Here is a 22893-nt window from a genome sequence, read left to right as displayed (position 1 = left end):
GCCCCTCTTGTCTTCTTTCAATTGCTAACTCGTTTTGAATCCCACTCCTATTTAGATTGTATACATTTTATATATTTAAAAAGATCCATGTTTTAGCCTTCTTTCTAGTGCTCATATTCATGTAACACATGATACATTCATCTTACCTCAATAGTTTCATTTTAGTAATTGAGTTACTTTTTATTTTTCTTGTCAACTTCAAAAAAAAAATATTTGGGTGTCTATGTGAACTATTATCTGTGTCTCGTCAGTTGCTTAACTGGATATGAAAATAGTCACTGAATCTTGCAGAGTGTTTGGCTCTGTGTTATTGAGGATTTCTTTAAATGTCATATATATTTTTTTTATTTTCTATTCTATCTTCCATTATGTAGGAGAATCCTGCTCCAGTGTGGTTATGAATCTCCAATGTTTAGCTCAGTCAATTTGCTAAACCTAAAGATTCAGAAACTATAGCCTAAATTACTGCCATAGTTACATTAACTATGATTCATAATCTCATAAATTAACTTCACATTAATTTAAAAATCTATGTAAATAATTACTGTTTCTATAATAAAATTATTCATAAGAGAGCTTTTCATGAAAAAGCTTTTTTGTCATCAGTGTATTTTAATAATCTACTGATATTTATTTTCTATTAATAATTTACTACTGTATCTCTATTAAAATCCAAATTGCTTATTATTTTTTTTTAATTTTTTTAACATTTTTTATTTATTTTTGAGACCGAGAGAGACAGAGCATGAACGGGGGAGGGGCAGAGGGAGAGGGAGATACAGAATCGGAAGCAGGCTCCAGGCTCTGAGCCATCAGCCCAGAGCCCGACTAGGGGCTCGAACTCACGGACCAGGAGATCGTGACCTGAGCTGAAGTCAGACGCTTAACCGACTGAGCCACCCAGGTGCCCCTACTTATTGTTTTTTTAATTCAGCGGAGCTAGTTGATACTTGCTTTTATAGTCCATGTTTATTAAAAATCAGGTTTTTCTGGGGCGCCTGGGTGGCTCAGTCGGTTAATCGGCCAACTTCGGCTCAGGTCACGATCTCGCAGTCCGTGAGTTTGAGCCCCGTGTGGGGCGCTGTGCTGACAGCTCAGAGCCTGGAGCCTGTTTCAGATTCTGTGTCTCCCTCTCTCTGCCCCGCCCCCGTTCATGCTCTGTCTCTGTCTGTCTCAAAAATAAACGTTAAAAAAAAAAAAAATTAAAAAAAAAAGATTTTTAAAAATCAGGTTTTTCTTATTGCTATGTTTAAACCAGATGTGTGCCCCCAAATTCTCACTGCCTCGCTTATGAAGGGCCTCTGCACCTGGGTTTAAATTGCCAAGGAAAGAACTTATGATTGAATAGGCTCATTGACCTGGCTGTAGCTAGGTAGTTGGGAGCATCAAGACTACTCACATGCCAGCACACGCGCGCACACACACACACGCGCGTGCACACACACACACACGCGCACACACACACACACACAATCACACACACACACACACACATATTCATGTGTAATTCATGTTTACATATTCATGTGTAATTACATTGTTCATGTGAATTTGAGATGTTTTAGTTTCTGGCTATTGAGGATAAGGAACATTTTATGTTTTTGTTTCTCTTGGAAGGAATTGCTGTGTTGTGTGTGTCAATTTATAAGAAACTAATAAATTGCTTTCATAGGCTTGTAAAATTGTACATCCACACCAAGAGTCTGTAAGTTCCAGTTACTTCATATTTGTCAGCATTTGATAGTATTATTTTAACTATTTATTAATTATAGTATGTTTGTAACTGTTTCAAAATGTAATTAAAAATTGTTTTTAATGTTTATTTTTTGAGAGAGACATAGACAGAATGTGGGTGGGTAAGGGGCAGAGAGAGAGGGAGACACAGAATCCAAAACAGGCTCCAGGATCTGAGCTGTCAGCACAGAGCCCGACGTGGGGCTCAAACTCACGAGCTGTGAGTTCATGACCTCAGCCGAAGTTGGACGCTCAACCGACTGAGTCACCCAGGTGCCCCTCAAAATGTAATTTTAATCTGCATTCCCTTCATGACTAATGATATGAGTACATTTTCATATGCTTGATAGCTAGCTTATATGGAGTTAACTTCTCTACAATCCTTGGTCGATGTAAAGTCTCTCTATATTTTTTATATTATTTTTCCTTCATTCATACTTTCTATTCCATTTTTCCTTTTGTAAATAAAATTTCTATTTGTAAATGTACAATTTTTGTATATCCAAAGTGCATGCTTTGATTTATTTATTCCATTCCCTTGTCCTTTGGACTTATTGTAATCTGTAGAACAATGTTAAATAGTCGTTTTTAGTGCATATCTTTGTCTTTTTCTCATTATTAGAGGAAAAGCATACAGTCTTTCACCATTATCAATGATGTTAGCTGTAGTTTTGTGTTTCTTTTTATATATTTTTCCAAAATGCTGTTTATCAGATTGAGGATGTTTTTCTCTCTTCCTAGGGTTATTACTTTTGTTTTTAAAATCATAAGTAGTTGTTGCATTTTTATTTAATATGCTTCTTCTGAATGTTTTAAGATGACCATATTGATTTTATCCTCTATGAATTTTCAGATATTGATGTTACTGCTTATTCCAACAAAGATAAATATAATTAGCCCGTAACAAACTACATATAATGTGCAGATAATTTAGTGTGCCAAAAACTTACTAAACAATATCTTAAAAATAATCAAAGAGAAAGAAGAGATTATATATGGAGAAAGAAGATGTTACATATGGGGGATTCACTTGTTAAAACAAGACATGTTTTAACAGTAAGTATATAAAGACAACATAATGGAGTAATAGCTTCAAAATACCTACAGAACTTACTGCAGATTTACCTTTTTAGACAAGAAAGTATTATTTGTGTTCAAGAGTAGAATGCAGCCTAAAAACTAATATATACATGCATATACATATATGCATGTATATATGTAGAATATATATATACGTGTGTATATATATATATATATATATACACACGTATATATATTCTACAGTATGTCCTCAAGGAAGAGGAAAGTGTAAAGTGATACCTAAAATAATTCAAGATGCAAGATAAATACTAAGAAAAAACTGTAAACATGGATTAAATATCCACAGCTGTAAAACACTATGATAATTCTCTCTGAGGAAGTAAAAAAGCAAATGAGAGTAACTCAACACAGGATAAGAAAAAGCATAGTTCACAGGACCATTTAAGATTATTGTATTTTTCAGGAGGAGAGGAATGTTAGTAATCATCTGTGAACCCAGTTGAATGAATACACATTTTAAAATTTCAACAACACATTTGATAGAAATAGGGCATATAACTTATAACCTAGTAGAGGAAAAAGATGAATAATAATTCAAAATATGCAGAAAAGAACAAATAGAAGCATAGAAAAAATGTTTTAAAAATGTAAAAAAAGAAATAAGGTAAAAAGGAAATATAAATTAAATTACACTAATAAATCTACATTTAACATTAATTATCTTGACGATTAAAAACATGAGAAATGTATTAAAATTAGCCATATTTTAAGAGAGGGAACATAAAAATAAAGACAAATACAAAGACAGTATAAAACAAAGTTATGAAAATGACAGTCAAATATAACAAAGCAATTCAGCATTATTAGGGTGAAGATGAATAAATCAAAGAACAAGAAAAAACAAAAAAAATAGGGTTTCTACTATAATGTTAAAGAATAGAATTATCAGAAGTTTAAGATATGTTCTAGTTTCTGTTTCTGTTTTTAGTATACTGCTTTTTTTTAAGCTTATTTATTTATTTTCAGAGAGAGAGAGAGAGAGAGAGAGAGAGAGAGGGTGGGGGGGAGGGCCAGAGAAAGAGAGAGAGACAGAGAGAGACAAAGAAAATCCCAAGCAGGCTCTGTGCTATCAGTGCCGAGCTGGATGCGGGGCTCAAACTCATGAACCGTAAGATCATCACCTGAGCCAATATTCATTGTCCGATGCTTAACTGACTGAGCCACCCAGGTGTCCCTGTACGCCTCTTTTGAGGCATATATCCAAAGAATCCTACTTATTTTTCCCCCTAAAAATAGATATCTAGATTTTCCTACATGTAAGTTCTCCCACCATGAAAATGAGCATATTCATGTTCCTTTATACGTCAATGGGAGATTCTCTGGTAAAAAATGCCCAGTACTGAATTTCTGGAATGTTAACGTATGCTACTTAATTTCACGAAGTTCCACAATGTTTTTCTTTTTAGAATATAGCCAGTTTACAGTTCTGCCATGAGCCACTGAATTTTCCCAGATCTCTTACATTGGTATTATCTTTTAGTTTTTGCTAAGCAGATCATCTTAAAATGTTGCCTCATTATTGTATTAATCTGAATTTCCATTGGTGTGAATATGTTAGTTTAGTTTTAATTTAATCTGAATTTTCTACTTTAACTTCTTGGCATATTCATATTCTTTGCTCAATTTCCTATTGTTTTTCCTGTCTCTAGTTGTTTTGCAAAAGTTCCTCCTAAATTCCTGATGCTAATCCCTTGTCAGTTGTAGATGTTGTAAATATCAAAGTCCAAGCTGTCACTCCATCTGTTAACTTTGTTTATGTGCTTCATTGAAAAAAAATCCATGAATCCTAATATTTATATTGCATATATTTAAAATTTTGAGGATATTTTATCCACTCCAAATTTACAAATTTATAGTCACCATAAAGAGAAAGAATAGATTTCCCTTCACTTCATTCCTCAGTCAGCATCCATGGCTTGATAAAGACAGCATATTTATACCTTTAATTGTTCCATGTATTGTTTTCATACAAACCACTCCCGAAATGCCACAGTCAAGTGTCACCCCAAGCTTAGAAGGCCTTGCTCTTTGCTATGAATTTAATGTTTAATCCCAGGGTAAAAATTAACTTGGATAAAATGGGCTGCTGCTAATGGAATATCCAATGGGAGTATTATGTTTTGTGGCTAAGTGGAGTTTATCTGTGAATTTAAGGTACATATAAACCAATGCCAAAAACATGAAAATAAGAATAACATAAACTTGCTGACTTCAGTTGCCATATATATGCCGATAACATTGAAATTTATATTTCCAGAATTAACCTAGAAAGACAAGGGAGAACTTCTGCATATAAATATGTTCATCACTGAGGCTTTATTTAAATAAATGAGAAAACCTAGAAAAGAATTACAGAATCTCTTGAACCCAATGTTTCCAAGGTCCCTAAAGGATTAGGTAATGACTGGAAAGAGAACCCATGTGCAGCCTAACGTGTGTTGTGTGTGTGTGTGTGTGTGTGTGTGTGTGTGTGTGTGTGCGCACATGGGTGTAAATGAATGTTGCTGCACTTTATAAATTTGAAACATAATATGTGGTGAATTGGCTAAAGTGAAAAGGTAACTATATAAAATAAATCATATTTTTTTATCAGCCATGAGGATCTACTTATTATAGGTACTATATCTCTAATACATTTTCTCTATGAATTAGCTGATCCAGGGTTCTTCATGTGGATTTACTTAATGAAGGCTATATGCCATACAAAATCAGGCCTGTATTACCACCCTTAAAAAGGACAGTCTCCTTGTTGTAAGATTTAGCTTCTTGGTCTTTTAGTACATAACTTTCCTTCAGCAAAGATCTAGATTTAACTCCAAGTTTATTCCGTGAATTCCATTCATTGAAGCAGGAGCTTACAAATTTTCCTGAACCTTGGTTCAGGCCACACATAAGAAAATGAATAAAAATTTGAGCTACATTATACCACCACGGCCTGGATTTTATTCTTTTTTTCAGTATAAATAACATACCATATGATATTAGCTTCAGGTTTACAACATATAATTCGACAATTCTATATATTACACAATGCTCACCAGAGTAAGAGTAGTCACCATCTGTCACCATACAGTATTATTGCAATATTATTGATTATATTCCCTGTGCTTTCCTTTTCATCTTTGTGATATATTTATTCTATAACTGGAAGATTTTTTACCTCTTAATCCCCTTTATTTTGCCCATCCCTCTACCCACCACTTCCCTGGTAGCCACCAATTTACTCTTTATATTTAAGAGACCATTCTTTGTTTAATTGTTTGTTTTGTTTTTTACATTCTACATATAAATTTAATCCTATGATATTTGTCTTTTTCTTACTGATTTCACTTAGCATGATACCCTCTAGGTCTATCCACGTTGTTGCAAATGGCAAGATCTCATTCTTTTTTAATGGCTGAGTAATATTCCACATTTTATTTATCCATTCATCTATTGATGGACACTTGGGTTGCTTCCATATCTTGTCTATTATAAATAATTCTGCAATAAAACATAAGGGTGCATATATCTTTTCAAATCAATGTTTTTGTTTGCTTTGTTGAGACATATTTTTTTAAAAAGAACAACAAAAAATGATCCATTTTGTTTTATCTGCTTTTCATATCTTTCATGAGAATGATCGTGTTGTTCTAATTACATCTAGACTTTTAATTGCCTTTGCAAATGTTTTTCTTCACATCTCTTCAACACATTGGGGGATGGGAAGCTTGTCCATAACTTTTTAAGTTAAGATGAGCAATAGTTTGAGAAACTGAATCCTGATCTTGATCTTTTGCTTATTTTGTTGTTTAAGCACCAACATGTAAACATGTCCACACACGCACATTAAGTTAGGCAAGAGAAAGTGAAATGATTAAACAGTCAAAAGAAACAAATAGCGTTGTGGTTATGGTGAAAAATCTAAAAGCAAGGAGAAATGCATTTTGAATTTTGGTGAAATCATAAATGGTTTACAAAAATATAGCATAAAATTAAAATAAATATTGCTAAAATGTAACATTTAAATCTGGTACTGTTAGTATCCCCATTTGTGATCATTCAAATGAGAATAAAACAAAACAAAAAATCCCCTAAAAGTTTTAATTGTTTAACCTAGTAGAAGATTCAGTCCTAAGAGGTGGGAAGTGGAGTAGGAGCAAGGTTTGTTTCTCTAAATGTGAACTTCAGTTCTTATCCTTTCCATTCTATACTTGTAATCAGTAAATCGCTGGGCTTGGTGATAATGCATGCATATGGAAAGGACTAATTTATTTTCATGAAGACTATTAATAGGTTGCAAGAGAGAAAAAGTAATTAACTATAACTTCCAGCCTTATAATAACCATAAACTTATTAAAACTCTCCACAGTAATATTTAGAGAATACTGATGCAGTATGTCTTTGAAGATCAAGTTGTACTGGACTTGCATGCAAATATTTAAGAAGTTAATTAAAATATGAATTATTTTTGAACTCTGATTCTGGTTATATAGTAAGAGCACATTCTAATTATTAATGAAGCATCCTAACTTTCTTCTTTTTTCCTAATTAGCATTTATGGTTATGTCTGTTTGAGGCCATCAGAATTCAATGATACTACTAGACACATTGGTATGAATTGCAAAGTTGGAGAAAAAGTTTATTTTAGTACTTTCCTCTTTTTTTCCCAGTAATTAACGAATTTACCCTTTCCTCTGAGTGCCTTATTTTTATGTTGAAAATGAAATGTGATATTTTTTAAGATTAAATGAAGGTGCTTCCATATTTTTACCCATTTTCAGGATATTAGGAAGTAGATGGAGATCAAGCCAACTACCACAAAAGGATAATTAGTGATTCTAGGTTATTTCATTTGATTACCTTACAGCTCATTGTATTAAATCTTTATGTGTTAGTATCTGTATCAATATTGGAATAAAATTAGGCGTTTTACAGATAATCCTGAAATGTCAATACAGATGCATGCACATATAAGTTAGAATAGTTTGGTGCTTTGATGTGTATCAGTACAAAACTTCCAGTATGACTACAGGTCCAAAGATACGTATTATACATTCAGCTAGTCCAGGTGTTAGAAATAATCTGTATTGGGGCACCTGGGTGGCTCAGTTGGTTGAGTATTAGACTTCAGCTCAGGTCATGATCTCACGGTTCATGAGTTCATGCCCCACATCAGGCTCATTGCTGTCAGTGCAGAGCCGACTTTGGATCCTCTGTCCCCTTCTCTCTGCCCCTCTCCTGCTTGCATGCTGTCTCTCTCAAAAATAAATAAACATTTGGAAAAAATAATCTATACTAACAAATATTTGTAGAGAGGTCAATAATGAGCATCTGAAATATTTATATTTTTATTTATTTAATGATTTCATTTACTAATGTTTATTTTTATTATTGTCAAGTGTTAGCCAATTAATTAGCGATAGAATTGTATTTGCATTTATGTCTAAATATAGGCAGTAACATAACAGCAAATTCATATCTTTTGTAAATATTTTCATTGCAGACATTTGTACACTTGCACAAAATAAAATATTCTCAAAAGAAAACAAAAATTAATGGAATGAGTTGTACATTAATAGTCTTTACCCAGAACAATATCTGTCTTTTACATCCTACCTTGTTATAAACTTTACTACATTCCAAACTGAATTAACACTTGGCAAAAAGTTATCACTAAGAGAGGCCACCAGATATCTACTAAGCAAGAAATACCTGAATTCTCCAACATTGGTGATTGTATTCTGTCAGTTTGATCCACTAACATCATCTGGGAACTCACCATGATACATTATTATGCTTGATTCTGAAGATTAAAAAATAAATAGAATGTTCCCTGCCCTTGAGACTTTTTTCCTACACAGGGAAAGAAGGAATGAAGGAAGAAAGGAAGAACATCATTTCTAATATGGTCTGAGTTGACAGTATTTTTCTTTGTTGTAAAGGACAGTATTCACATTATTGTCAAACTATAATTGTTAGCCAACCATTTTATTTCACACATAAGAAAATTGATGCTGAGAGACAAACTAAATTTTTTTTTTTTTATTTTTTTTTATTTTTTATTTTTTTATTTTTTTTATTTTTTAATATATGAAATTTACTGTCAAATTGGTTTCCATACAACACCCAGTGCTCATCCCAAAAGGTGCCCTCCTCAATACCCATCACCCACCCTGCCCTCCCTCCCACCCTGCCCTCCCTCCCACCCCCCATCAACCCTCAGTTTGTTCTCAGTTTTTAACAGTCTCTTATGCTTTGGCTCTCTCCCACTCTAACCTCTTTTTTTTTTTTTTTTTTTTTTTTTCCTTCCCCTCCCCCATGGGTTTCTGTTATGTTTCTCAGGATCCACATAAGAGTGAAACCATATGGTATCTGTCTTTCTCTGTATGGCTTATTTCACTTAGCATCACACTCTCCAGTTCCATCCATGTTGCTACAAAAGGCCATATTTCATTTTTTCTCATTGCCACATAGTATTCCATTGTGTATATAAACCACAATTTCTTTATCCATTCATCAGTTGATGGACATTTAGGCTCTTTCCATAATTTGGCTATTGTGAGAGTGCCGCTATAAACATTGGGGTACAGGTGCCCCTATGCATCAGTACTCCTGTATCCCTTGGATAAATTCCTAGCAGTGCTATTGCTGGGTCATAGGGTAGGTCTATTTTTAATTTTCTGAGGAACCTCCACACTGCTTTCCAGAGCGGCTGCACCAATTTGCATTCCCACCAACAGTGCAAGAGGGTTCCTGTTTCTCCACATCCTCTCCAGCATCTAGAGTCTCCTGATTTGTTCATTTTGGCCACTCTGACTGGCGTGAGGTGGTATCTGAGTGTGGTTTTGATTTGTATTTCCCTGATAAGGAGCGACGTTGAACATCTTTTCATGTGCCTGTTGGCCATCCGGATGTCTTCTTTAGAGAAGTGTCTATTCATGTTTTCTGCCCATTTCTTCACTGGGTTATTTGTTTTTCGGGTGTGGAGTTTGATGAGCTCTTTATAGATTTTGGATACTAGCCCTTTGTCCGATGTGTCATTTGCAAATATCTTTTCCCATTCCGTTGGTTGCCTTTTAGTTTTGTTGGTTGTTTCCTTTGCTGTGCAGAAGCTTTTTATCTTCATAAGGTCCCAGTAATTCACTTTTGCTTTTAATTCCCTTGCCTTTGGGGATGTGCCGAGTAAGAGATTGCTACGGCTGAGGTCAGAGAGGTCTTTTCCTGCTTTCTCCTCTAAGGTTTTGATGGTTTCCTGTCTCACATTCAGGTCCTTTATCCATTTTGAGTTTATTTTTGTGAATGGTGTGAGAAAGTGGTCTAGTTTCAACCTTCTGCATGTTGCTGTCCAGTTCTCCCAGCACCATTTGTTAAAGAGACTGTCTTTTTTCCATTGGATGTTCTTTCCTGCTTTGTCAAAGATGAGTTGGCCATACGTTTGTGGGTCTAGTTCTGGGGTGTCTATTCTATTCCATTGGTCTATGTGTCTGTTTTTATGCCAATACCATGCTGTCTTGATGATGACAGCTTTGCAGTAGAGGCTAAAGTCTGGGATTGTGATGCCTCCTGCTTTGGTCTTCTTCTTCAAAATTACTTTGGCTATTCGGGGCCTTTTGTGGTTCCATATGAATTTTAGGATTGCTTGTTCTAGTTTCGAGAAGAATGCTGGTGCAATTTTGATTGGGATTGCATTGAATGTGTAGATAGCTTTGGGTAGTATTGACATTTTGACAATATTTATTCTTCCAATCCATGAGCAGGGAATGTCTTTCCATTTCTTTATATCTTCTTCAATTACCTGCATAAGCTTTCTATAGTTTTCAGCATACAGATCTTTTACATCTTTGGTTAGATTTATTCCTAGGTATTTTATGCTTCTTAGTGCAATTGTGAATGGGATCAGTTTCTTCATTTGTCTTTCTGTTGCTTCATTGTTAGTGTATAAGAATGCAACTGATTTCTGCACATTGATTTTGTATCCTGCAACTTTGCTGAATTCATGTATCAGTTCTAGCAGACTTTTGGTGGAGTCTATCGGATTTTCCATGTATAATATCATGTCATCTGCAAAAAGCGAAAGCTTGACTTCATCTTTGCCAATTTGGATGCCTTTGATTTCCTTTTGTTGTCTGATTGCTGATGCTAGAACTTCCAGCACTATATTAAATAGCAGCGGTGACAGTGGGCATCCCTGTCGTGTTCCTGATCTCAGGGAAAAAGCTCTCAGTTTTTCCCCGTTGAGGATGATGTTAGCTGTGGGCTTTTCATAAATGGCCTTTATGATCTTTAAGTATGTTCCTTCTATCCCGACTTTCTCAAGGGTTTTTATTAAGAAAGGGTGCTGGATTTTGTCAAAGGCCTTTTCTGCATCGATTGACAGGATCATATGGTTCTTCTCTTTTTTTTTGTTAATGTGATGTATCACGTTGATCGATTTGCGAATGTTGAACCAGCCCTGCATCCCAGGAATGAATCCCACTTGATCATGGTGAATAATTCTTTTTATATGCTGTTGAATTCGATTTGCTAGTATCTTATTAAGAATTTTTGCATCCATATTCATCAGGGATATTGGCCTGTAGTTCTCTTTTTTTACTGGGTCTCTGTCTGGTTTAGGAATCAAAGTAATACTGGCTTCATAGAATGAGTCTGGAAGTTTTCCTTCCCTTTCTATTTCTTGGAATAGCTTGAGAAGGATAGGTATTATCTCTGCTTTAAATGTCTGGTAGAACTCCCCTGGGAAGCCATCTGGTCCTGGACTCTTATTTGTTGGGAGATTTTTGATAACCGATTCAATTTCTTCGCTGGTTATGGGTCTGTTCAAGCTTTCTATTTCCTCCTGATTGAGTTTTGGAAGAGTGTGGGTGTTTAGAAATTTGTCCATTTCTTCCAGGTTGTCCAATTTGCTGGCATATAATTTTTCATAGTATTCCCTGATAATTGTTTGTATCTCTGAGGGATTGGTTGTAATCATTCCATTTTCATTCATGATTTTATCTATTTGGGTCATCTCCCTTTTCTTTTTGAGAAGCCTGGCTAGAGGTTTGTCAATTTTGTTTATTTTTTCAAAAAACCAACTCTTGGTTTCGTTGATCTGCTCTACAGTTTTTTTAGATTCTATATTGTTTATTTCTGCCCTGATCTTTATTATTTCTCTTCTTCTGCTGGGTTTAGGCTGCCTTTGCTGTTCTGCTTCTATTTCCTTTAGGTGTGCTGTTAGATTTTGTATTTGGGATTTTTCTTGTTTCTTGAGATAGGCCTGGATTGCAATGTATTTTCCTCTCAGGACTGCCTTCGCTGCATCCCAAAGCGTTTGGATTGTTGTATTTTCATTTTCGTTTGTTTCCATATATGTTTTAATTTCTTCTCTAATTGCCTGGTTGACCCACTCATTCGTTAGTAGGGTGTTCTTTAACCTCCATGCTTTTGGAGGTTTTCCAGACTTTTTCCTGTGGTTGATTTCAAGCTTCATAGCATTGTGGTCTGAAAGTATGCATGGTATAATTTCAATTCTTGTAAACTTATGAAGGGCTGTTTTGTGACCCAGTATATGATCTATCTTGGAGAATGTTCCATGTGCACTCGAGAAGAAAGTATATTCTGTTGCTTTGGGATGCAGAGTTCTAAATATATCTGTCAAGTGCATCTGATCCAATGTATCATTCAGGGCCCTTGTTTCTTTATTGACTGTGTGTCTAGATGATCTATCCATTTCTGTAAGTGGGGTGTTAAAGTCCCCTGCAATGACCACATTCTTATCAATAAGGTTGCTTATGTTTATGAGTAATTGTTTTATATATCTGGGGGCTTGGGTATTTGGCGCATAGACATTTATAATAGTTAGCTCTTCCTGGTGGATAGACCCTGTGATTATTATATAATGCCCTTGTTCATCTCTTGTTACAGCCTTTAATTTAAAGTCTAGTTTGTCTGATATAAGTATGGCTACTCCAGCTTTCTTTTGGCTTCCAGGAGCATGATAAATAGTTCTCCATCCCCTCACTCTCAATCTAAAGGTGTCCTCAGATCTAAAATGAGTCTCTTGTAGACAGCAAATAGATGGGTCTTGTTTTTATATCCATTCTGATACCCTATGTCTTTTGGTTGGCGCATTTAATCCATTTACATTCAGTGTTATTATAGAAAGATACGGGTTTAGAGTCATTGTGATGTCTGTATGTTTTATGCTTGTAGTGATGTCTCTGGTACTTTGTCTCACAGGATCCCCCTTAGGATCTCTTGTAGGGCTGGTTTCGTGGTGACAAATTCCTTCAGTTTTTGTTTGTTTGGGAAGACCTTTATCTCTCCTTCTATTCTAAATGACAGACTTGCTGGATAAAGGATTCTCGGCTGCATATTTTTCCTGTTTAGCACACTGTAGATATCGTGCCAAGCCTTTCTGGCCTGCCAAGTTTCAAAGGAGAGATCAGTCACGAGTCTTATAGGTCTCCCTTTATATGTGAGGGCACGTTTATCCCTTGCTGCTTTCAGAATTTTCTCTTTATCCTTGTATTTTGCCAGTTTCACTATGATATGTCGTGCAGAAGATCGATTCAAGTTACGTCTGAAGGGAGTTCTCTGTGCCTCTTGGATTTCAATGCCTTTTTCCTTCCCCAGTTCAGGGAAGTTCTCAGCTATAATTTGTTCAAGTACCCCTTCAGCACCCTTCCCTCTCTCTTCCTCCTCTGGGATACCAATTATGCGTATATTATTTTTTTTTAGTGTATCACTTAGTTCTCTAATTTTCCCCTCATACTCCTGGATTTTTTTATCTCTCTTTCTTTCAGCTTCCTCTTTCTCCATAACTTTATCTTCTAGTTCACCTATTCTCTCCTCTGCCTCTTCAAGCCGAGCCATCGTGGATTCCATTTTGTTTTGCAATTCGTTTAAAGCGTTTTTCAACTCCTCGTGACTGTTCCTTAGTCCCTCGATCTTTGTGGCAAGAGATTCTCTGCTGTCCTGTATACTGTTTTCAAGCCCAGCGATTAATTTTATGACTATTATTCTAAATTCACTTTCTGTTATATTATTTAAATCCTTTTTGATCAGTTCATTAGCTGTTGTTATTTCCTGGAGATTCTTCTGAGGGGAATTCTTCCGTTTGGTCATTTTGGAGAGTCCCTGGCGTGGTGAGGACCTGCAGTGCACTTCCCCTGTGCTGTGGTGTATAACTGGAGTTAGTGGGCGGGGCGGCAGTCCGACCCGATGTCTGCCCCCAGCCCACTGCTGGGGCCACAGTCAGACTGGTGTGTGCCTTCTCTTCCCCTCTCCTAGGGGCGGGATTCACTGTGGGGTGGCGTGTCCCGTCTGGGCTACTTGCACACTGCCAGGCTTGTGTTGCTGGGGATCTGGCGTATTAGCTGGGGTGGGTAGGCAAGGTGCACGGGGGCTGGGGGGGCAGGCTTAGCTCGCTTCTCCTTAGGTGATCCACTTCAGGAGGAGCCCTGTGGCAGCGGGAGGGAGTCAGATCCGCTGCCGGAGGTTTGGCTCCGCAGAAGCACAGAGTTGGGTGTTTGCGCGGAGCGAGCAAGTTCCCTGGCAGGAACTGGTTCCCTTTGGGATTTTGGCTGGGGGATGGGCGGGGGAGATGGCGCTGGCGCCTTTGTTCCCCGCCAAGCTGAGCTCTGCCGTCCGGGGGCTCGGCAGCTCTCCCTCACTTTGTCCTCCAGCCTTCCCGCTTTCCGAGCAGAGCTGTTAACTTCTGACCTCCCAGACGCTAAGTCGCGCTTGCTGTCGGAACACAGTCCGTCCGGCCCCTCCGCTTTTGCCAGCCAGACTCGGGGGCTCTGCTTGGCCGGCGAGCCGCCCCTCCGCCCCGGCTCCCTCCCGCCAGTCCGTGGAGCGCGCACCGCCTCGCCGCCCTTCCTACCCTCTTCCGTGGGCCTCTGGTCTGCGCTTGACTCCGGAGACTCCCTTCTGCTAATCCTCTGGCGGTTTTCTGTGTTCTTTAGGCAGGTGTAAGTGGAATCTAAGTGATCGGCAGGACGCGCTGTGAGCCCCGCGTCCTCCTACGCCGCCATCTTCCGGACTCAGATCCAAACTAAATTTTTCAAGTTCATATGGTTTGCTATTTTTAGGTCCAGAATGAAAAACGTATGTTTTCTATAGATTCCTAAGCATCTCAAGAAAATGTATGATTATAGATCTAGGAAAAGATACTTAGATATGGAAGAACTTGTCCCTTTCTCAGCTGCTTTGACTTTTGAATCTGTATCTGCTTTGACTTTTGAATCTGTAGCTGGTGTCTTAGCCTTTTCATCTTTTTTCTTGATGTTGCTTAAATATACTATGGTAGATTCAACTCTGTTGTAGGCAACCTTGATTTCTTCCTTTTCTTCCTTATCTTTTGTTAGTATTTTTTTTTATTAAATTTTTTTTTCCAATCCATATAAAGTAGTGTTTCTCAAACTTTAATAATCATCTGAATTACTTGGGGTATTAGTGAAATGCAGGTTCTAATTTAGTTAAGTCTGAGAAGACACATGAAATTTTGTGATTTTGATAAATTCTTAAGTGATGTTGATGCTGCTTATCCTAGCCTCATTCTTTAATGATTAGCAAAGCTTTGAAAGGGCAAAATGATATAAATTTGTTATTGCTCTACTTTAAAGGCTGAGTGGTCCTTTCATTCCTTGCAGACACTTGAGATTTGGAATAGTCCACCTTGAGGGAGGCTGCCTCAGAGCGATTAGGTGGATAAAGAAGGCTTATGCATTGTTGTAAAAAGATCCATATGGATGTAAGGAACAAAGAACACAAATCAGCTATTGAACTTCCATGATTCCCTTTTCTCAGTGACTGTTAGGTTTATTGACATACATTTAAGATTAAATAGCCAAGAAAAATAACATTTTCTTTTTTTTTTTTCAATATATGAAATTTATTTTCAAATTGGTTTCCATACAACACCCAGTGCTCATTCCAAAAGGTGCCCTCCTCAATACCCATCACCCACATTCCCCTCCCTCCCACCCCCCATCAACCCTCAGTTTGTTCTCAGTTTTTAACAGTCTCTTATGCTTTAGCTCTCTCCCACTCTAACCTCTTTTTTTTTTTCCTTCCCCTCCCCCATGGGTTTCTGTTAAGTTTCTCAGGATCCACATGAGAGTGAAACCATATGGTATCTGTCTTTCTCTGTATGGCTTATTTCACTTAGCATCACACTCTCCAGTTCCATCCACGTTGCTACAAAAGGCCATATTTCATTCTTTCTCATTGCCATGTAGTATTCCATTGTGTATATAAACCACAATTTCTTTATCCATTCATCAGTTGATGGACATTTAGGCTCTTTCCATAATTTGGCTATTGTGAGAGTGCTGCTATAAACATTGGGGTACAAGTGCCCCTATGCCTCAGTACTCCTGTATCCCTTGGATAAATTCCTAGCAGTGCTATTGCTGGGTCATAGGGTAGGTCTATTTTTAATTTTCTGAGGAACCTCCACACTGCTTTCCAGAGCGGCTGCACCAATTTGCATTCCCACCAACACTGCAAGAGGGTTGCCGTTTCTCCACATCCTCTCCAGCATCTAGAGTCTCCTGATTTGTTCATTTTGGCCACTCTGACTGGCGTGAGGTGATATCTGAGTGTGGTTTTGATTTGTATTTCCCTGATGAGGAGCGACGTTGAACATCTTTTCATGTGCCTGTTGGCCATCCGGATGTCTTCTTTAGAGAAGTGTCTATTCATGTTTTCTGCCCATTTCTTCACCGGGTTATTTGTTTTTTGGGTGTGGAGTTTGATGAGCTCTTTATAGATTTTGGATACTAGCCCTTTGTCCGATATGTCATTTGCAAATATCTTTTCCCATTCCGTTGGTTGCCTTTTAGTTTTGTTGGTTGTTTCCTTTGCTGTGCAGAAACTTTTTATCTTCATAAGGTCCCAGTAATTCACTTTTGCTTTTAATTCCCTTGCCTTTGGGGATGTGTCGAGTAAGAGATTGCTACGGCTGAGGTCAGAGAGGTCTTTTCCTGCTTTCTCCTCTAGGGTTTTGATGGTTTCCTGTCTCACATTCAGGTCCTTCATCCATTTTAAGTTTATTTTTGTGAATGGTGTGAGAAAGTGGTCTAGTTTCAACCTTCTGCATGTTGCTGTCCAGTTCTCCCAGCACCATTTGTTAAAGAGACTGTCTTTTTTCCATTGGATGTTCTTTCCTGCTTTGTCAAAGATGAGTTGGCCATACGTTTGTGGGTCTAGTTCTGGGGTTTCTATTCTATTCCATTGGTCTATGTGTCTGCTTGTGTGCCAATACCATGCTATCTTGATGAAGACAGCTTTGTAGTAGAGGCTAAAGTCTGGGATTGTGATGCCTCCTGCTTTGGTCTTCTTCTTCAAAATTACTTTGGCTATTCGGGGCCTTTTGTGGTTCCATATGAATTTTAGGATTGCTTGTTCTAGTTTTGAGAAGAATGCTGGTGCAATTTTGATTGGGATTGCATTGAATGTGTAGATAGCTTTGGGTAGTATTGACATTTTGACAATATTTATTCTTCCAATCCATGAGCAGGGAATGTCTTTCCATTTCTTTATATCTTCTTCAATTACTTTCATAAGCTTTCTATAGTTTTCAGCATACAGATCTTTTACATCTTTGGTTAGATTTATTCCTAGGTATTTTATGCTTCTTGGTGCAATTGTGAATGGGATCAGTTTCTTTATTTGTCTTTCTGTTGCTTCATTGTTAGTGTATAAGAATGCAACTGATTTCTGTGCATTGATTTTGTATCCTGCAACTTTGCTGAATTCATGTATCAGTTCTAGCAGACTTTTGGTGGAGTCTATCGGATTTTCCATGTATAATATCATGTCATCTGCAAAAAGCGAAAGCTTGACTTCATCTTTGCCAATTTTGATGCCTTTGATTTCCTTTTGTTGTCTGATTACTGATGCTAGAACTTCCAACACTATGTTAAACAACAGCAGTGCGAGTGGGCATCCCTGTCGTGTTCCTGATCTCAGGGAAAAAGCTCTCAGTTTTTCCCCGTTGAGGATGATGTTAGCTGTGGGCTTTTCACAAATGGCTTTTTTGATCTTTAAGTATGTTCCTTCTATCCCGACTTTCTCAAGGGTTTTTATAAAGAAAGGGTGCTGGATTTTGTCAAAGGCCTTTTCTGCATCGATTGACAGGATCCTATGGTTCTTATCTTTTTCTTTTTGTTAATGTGATGTATCACGTTGATCGATTTGCGAATGTTGAACCAGCCCTGCATCCCGGGAATGAATCCCACTTGATCGTGGTGAATAATTCTTTTTATATGCTGTTGAATTCGTTTTGCTAGTATCTTATTGAGAATTTTTGCATCCATATTCATCGAGGATATTGGCCTGTAGTTCTCTTTTTTTACTGGGTCTCTGTCTGGTTTAGGAATCAAAGTAATACTGGCTTCATAGAATGAGTCTGGAAGTTTTCCTTCCCTTTCTATTTCTTGGAATAGCTTGAGAAGGATAGGTATTATCTCTGCTTTAAACGTCTGGTAGAACTCCCCTGGGAAGCCATCTGGTCCTGGACTCTTATTTGTTGGGAGATTTTTGATAACCGATTCAATTTCTTCGCTGGTTATGGGTCTGTTCAAGCTTTCTATTTCCTCCTGATTGAGTTTTGGAAGAGTGTGGGTGTTTAGGAATTTGTCCATTTCTTCCAGGTTGTCCAATTTGTTGGCATATAATTTTTCATAGTATTCCCTGATAATTGTTTGTATCTCTGAGGGATTGGTTGTAATCATTCCCTTTTCATTCATGATTTTATCTATTTGGGTCATCTCCCTTTTCTTTTTGAGAAGCCTGGCTAGAGGTTTGTCAATTTTGTTTATTTTTTCAAAAAAACAACTCTTGGTTTCATTGATCTGCTCTACAGTTTTTTTAGATTCTATATTATTTATTTCTGCTCTGATCTTTATTATTTCTCTTCTTCTGTTGGGTTTAGGCTGCCTTTGCTGTTCTGCTTCTATTTCCTTTAGGTGTGCTGTTAGATTTTGTATTTGGGATTTTTCTTGTTTCTTGAGATAGGCCTGGATTGCAATGTATTTTCCTCTCAGGACTGCCTTCGCTGCATCCCAAAGTGTTTGGATTGTTGTATTTTCATTTTCGTTTGTTTGCATATATTTTTTATTTCTTCTCTAATTGCCTGGTTGACCCACTCATTTGTTACTAGGGTGTTTTTTAACATCCGTGCTTTTGGAGGTTTTCCAGACTTTTTCCTGTGGTTGATTTCAAGCTTCATAGCATTGTGGTCTGAAAGTATGCATGGTATGATCTCAATTCTTGTATACTTATGAAGGGCTGTTTTGTGACCCAGTATATGATCCATCTTGGAGAATGTTCCATGTGCACTCGAGAAGAAAGTATATTCTGTTGCTTTGGGATGCAGAGTTCTAAATATATCTGTCAAGTCCATCTGATCCAATGTATCATTCAGGGCCCTTGTTTCTTTATTGACCGTGTGTCGAGATGATCTATCCATTTCTGTAAGTGGGGTGTTAAAGTCCCCTGCAATGACCACATTCTTATCAATAAGGTTGCTTATGTTTATGAGTAATTGTTTTATATATTTGGGGGCTCCGGTATTCGGCACATAGACATTTATAATTGTTAGCTCTTCCTGATGGATAGACCCTGTAATTATTATATAATGCCCTTGTTCATCTCTTGTTACAGCCTTTAATTTAAAGTCTAGTTTGTCTGATATAAGTATGGCTACTCCAGCTTTCTTTGGCTTCCAGTAGCATGATAAATAGTTCTCCATCCCCTCACTCTCAATCTAAAGGTGTCCTCAGATCTAAAATGAGTCTCTTGTAGACAGCAAATAGATGGGTCTTGTTTTTATATCCATTCTGATACCCTATGTCTTTTGGTTGGCGCATTTAATCCATTTACATTCAGTGTTACTATAGAAAGATATGGGTTTAGAGTCATTGTGATGTCTGTATGTTTTATGCTTGTAGTGATGTCTCTGGTACTTTGTCTCACAGGATCCCCCTTAGGATCTCTTGTAGGGCTGGTTTCGTGGTGACAAATTCCTTCAGGTTTTGTTTGTTTGGGAAGACCTTTATCTCTCCTTCTATTCTAAATGACTGACTTGCTGGATAAAGGATTCTCGGCTGCATATTTTTTCTGTTTAGCACACTGAAGATCTCGTGCCAATCCTTTCTGGCCTGCCAAGTTTCAAAAGAGAGATCAGTCAAGAGTCTTATAGGTCTCCCTTTATATGTGAGGGCACGTTTATCCCTTGCTGCTTTCAGAATTTTCTCTTTATCCTTGTATTTTGCCAGTTTTACTATGATATGTCGTGCAGAAGATCGATTCAAGTTACGTCTGAAGGGAGTTCTCTGTGCCTCTTGGATTTCAATGCCTTTTTCCTTCCCCAGTTGAGGGAAGTTCTCAGCTATAATTTCTTCAAGTACCCCTTCAGCACCTTTCCCTCTCTCTTCCTCCTCTGGGATACCAATTATGTGTATATTATTTCTTTTTAGTGTGTCACTTAGTTCTCTAATTTTCCCCTCATACTCCTGGATTTTTTTCTCTCTCTTTTTCTCAGCTTCCTCCTTTCCCATAACTTTATCTTCTAGTTCACCTATTCTCTCCTCTGCCTCTTCAATCCGAGCTGTCGTCATTTCCATTTTGTTTTGCATTTCGGTTAAAGCGTTTTTCGGCTCCTCCTGACTGTTCCTTAGTCCCTTGATCTCTGTAGCAAGAGATTCTCTGCTGTCCTCTATACTGTTTTCAAGCCCAGCGATTGATTTTATGACTATTATTCTAAATTCACTTTCTGTTATATTATTTAAATCCTTTTTGATCAGTTCATTAGCTGTTGTTATTTCCTGGAGATTCTTCTGAGGGGAATTCTTCCGTTTGGTCATTTTGGATAGTCCCTGGAGTGGTGAGGACCTGCAGGGCACTTCCCCTGTGCTGTGGTGTATAACTGGAGTTGGTGGGCGGGGCCGCAGTCCTACCTGTTGTCTGCCCCCAGCCCACCGCTGGGGCCACAGTCAGACTGGTGTGTGCCTTCTCTTCCCCTCTCCTAGGGGTGGGATTCCCTGTGGGGTGGCGTGGCCTGTCTGGGCTATTTGCACACTGCCAAGCTTGTGGTGCTGGCGATCTGGCGTATTAGCTGGGGTGGGTAGGCAAGGTGCATGGGGGCAGGAGGGGCAGGCTTAGCTCGCTTCTCCTTAGGTGATCCACTTCAGGAGGGGCCCCGTGGCAGCGGGAGGGAGTCAGATCCGCTGCCGGAGGTTTGGCTCTGCAGAAGCACAGAGTTGGGTGTTTGCGTGGAGCAAGCAAGTTCCCTGGCAGGAACTGGTTCCCTTTGGGATTTTGGCTGGGGGATGGGCGAGGGAGATGGTGCTGGGGAGCGCCTTTGTTCCCCACCAAACTGAGCTCTGTCGTCCAGGGGCTCAGCAGCTCTCCCTCCCTTTGTCCTCCAGCCTTCCCGCTTTCCAAGCAGAGCTGTTAACTTTTGACCTCCCAGACGCTAAGTCGCGCTTGCTGTCGGAACACCGTCTGTCCGGCCCCTCCGCTTTTGCCAGCGAGACTCAGGGGCTCTGCTTGGCCGGCGAGCCGCCCCTCCGCCCCGGCTCCCTCCCGCCAGTCCGTGGAGCGCGCACCGCCTCGCCGCCCTTCCTACCCTCTTCCGTGGGCCTCTCGTCTGCGCTTGGCTCCGGAGACTCCGTTCTGCTAATCCTCTGGCGGTTTTCTGGGTTATTTAGGCAGGTGTAGGTGGAATCTAAGTGATCAGCAGGAAGCGTGGTGAGCCCAGCGTCCTCCTACGCCGCCATCTTCCCTCTCTCTCGAAGAATAACATTTTCTGAGCATTGGTTCTGGTGTTCTTGATTGATTTTAACATGAATAAACTGTAGGATTATGCCTTTGACTAATTTTTCAGCAACATATAGTATTTATTCAGCCAATAAGCATTCATTAAGCCCACTACATGGGAGCGCATTGCCCTTATTGCTATATAAGCAAAAACAGCTAGTGGTGTCACTATCTCTGGCAAGTTACAACACAAAATATGCTACCGATTTGATAATGATCTAGGAATTTTATGTTTGTCTCCATATTTGGTAGCAAAATAATTTCATTTACATATTTTCTGAATTATTATAATAATAATGGTGGTTGTATGAATATAAATCTTGCAACATGTCCTCTTCACGCCTCTAAAACAGAAAAATAAAATAAAAATAAGAACAAATAAAACTATAAATATCCATTCATGCTATTAGGATAAATATAAGAAGCCATCCTCAATTTACCTTTGCTCTAAGTGAAAAAATAAATAGCACATTCCACCAAGCTACTGGCCATGCTCCATCATATGTACTTATGGAAAACAAGAAAAATTTGAGAGAGGGATCAACATTTTCAGGAAACTCAAATATAATTGCGGACAAAGAGTTTCATAAACCACAAAGCTGTTTCTATCAAGGTTACATGAAAAGATTAAATATGCAAGAGATCAAGCAATTGTGTACTCATTAGCCCTTCCTGAGGAATCTATTAGAAGATGAACTTCATCCAATCAAGAGAGAATAGGGGCAATAACAACAAAAGGACTAACATTAGACATTTTGTATACTTAATTCTAGATTAAAGACTAAAAGGAATGTATGAATGATGTTGGAATAAAATGCTTTATATGATGTATGTCACGTGTATCTTACAATATAGTGCTACAAATAAGGAAAGGAAATAGGGCAAGAAAAAATTAGCATATATTTATTGATTGTGGTACTAGCATTAGGTATACTGATTAAGGACACCATTAGAGTGCTCATTTCAGCAGTACATATACTAGATTGGAATAATATAGAGATTAGCATGACTCCTGTGCAAAGATGACACACAAATTTGTGACGTGTTCCATAAAAAAAAGAAAATCTTTGAAAGAGAATAAACCTACACTGGATTATAACATAGACATTACATGATTAAAACACATAGTTCTGATGCAAGAGTCATGCTAACCAGAGAAACAGACGTTCAGAATTACACTAAAAATATATGACAGTTTAATATGAAATGAGGGTAGCATCTCAAATCTTTTGGGAAGCAAGAAGCTTTTTAAATAATATTATTTGG

The 22893-nt window shown here is 38.0% G+C and overlaps 1 non-coding gene across 1 annotated transcript; it reads left to right on the top strand.

Moving 5' to 3' along the window:
* The first annotated feature begins 22581 nt into the window (after positions 1 to 22581).
* Positions 22582 to 22684, top strand: LOC122202739. The gene has a single exon (XR_006194855.1). It is a non-coding gene; the product is annotated as a U6 spliceosomal RNA (small nuclear RNA).
* The last annotated feature ends 209 nt before the right edge of the window (positions 22685 to 22893 follow it).

The sequence above is a fragment of the Panthera leo genome, chromosome A1 (genome assembly GCF_018350215.1).
Source record: "Panthera leo isolate Ple1 chromosome A1, P.leo_Ple1_pat1.1, whole genome shotgun sequence".
Taxonomy (NCBI): domain Eukaryota; kingdom Metazoa; phylum Chordata; class Mammalia; order Carnivora; family Felidae; genus Panthera; species Panthera leo.
The sequence above is the reverse complement of the archived record's forward strand: the minus strand, read 5'-3'. Positions and strand labels throughout refer to the sequence as shown.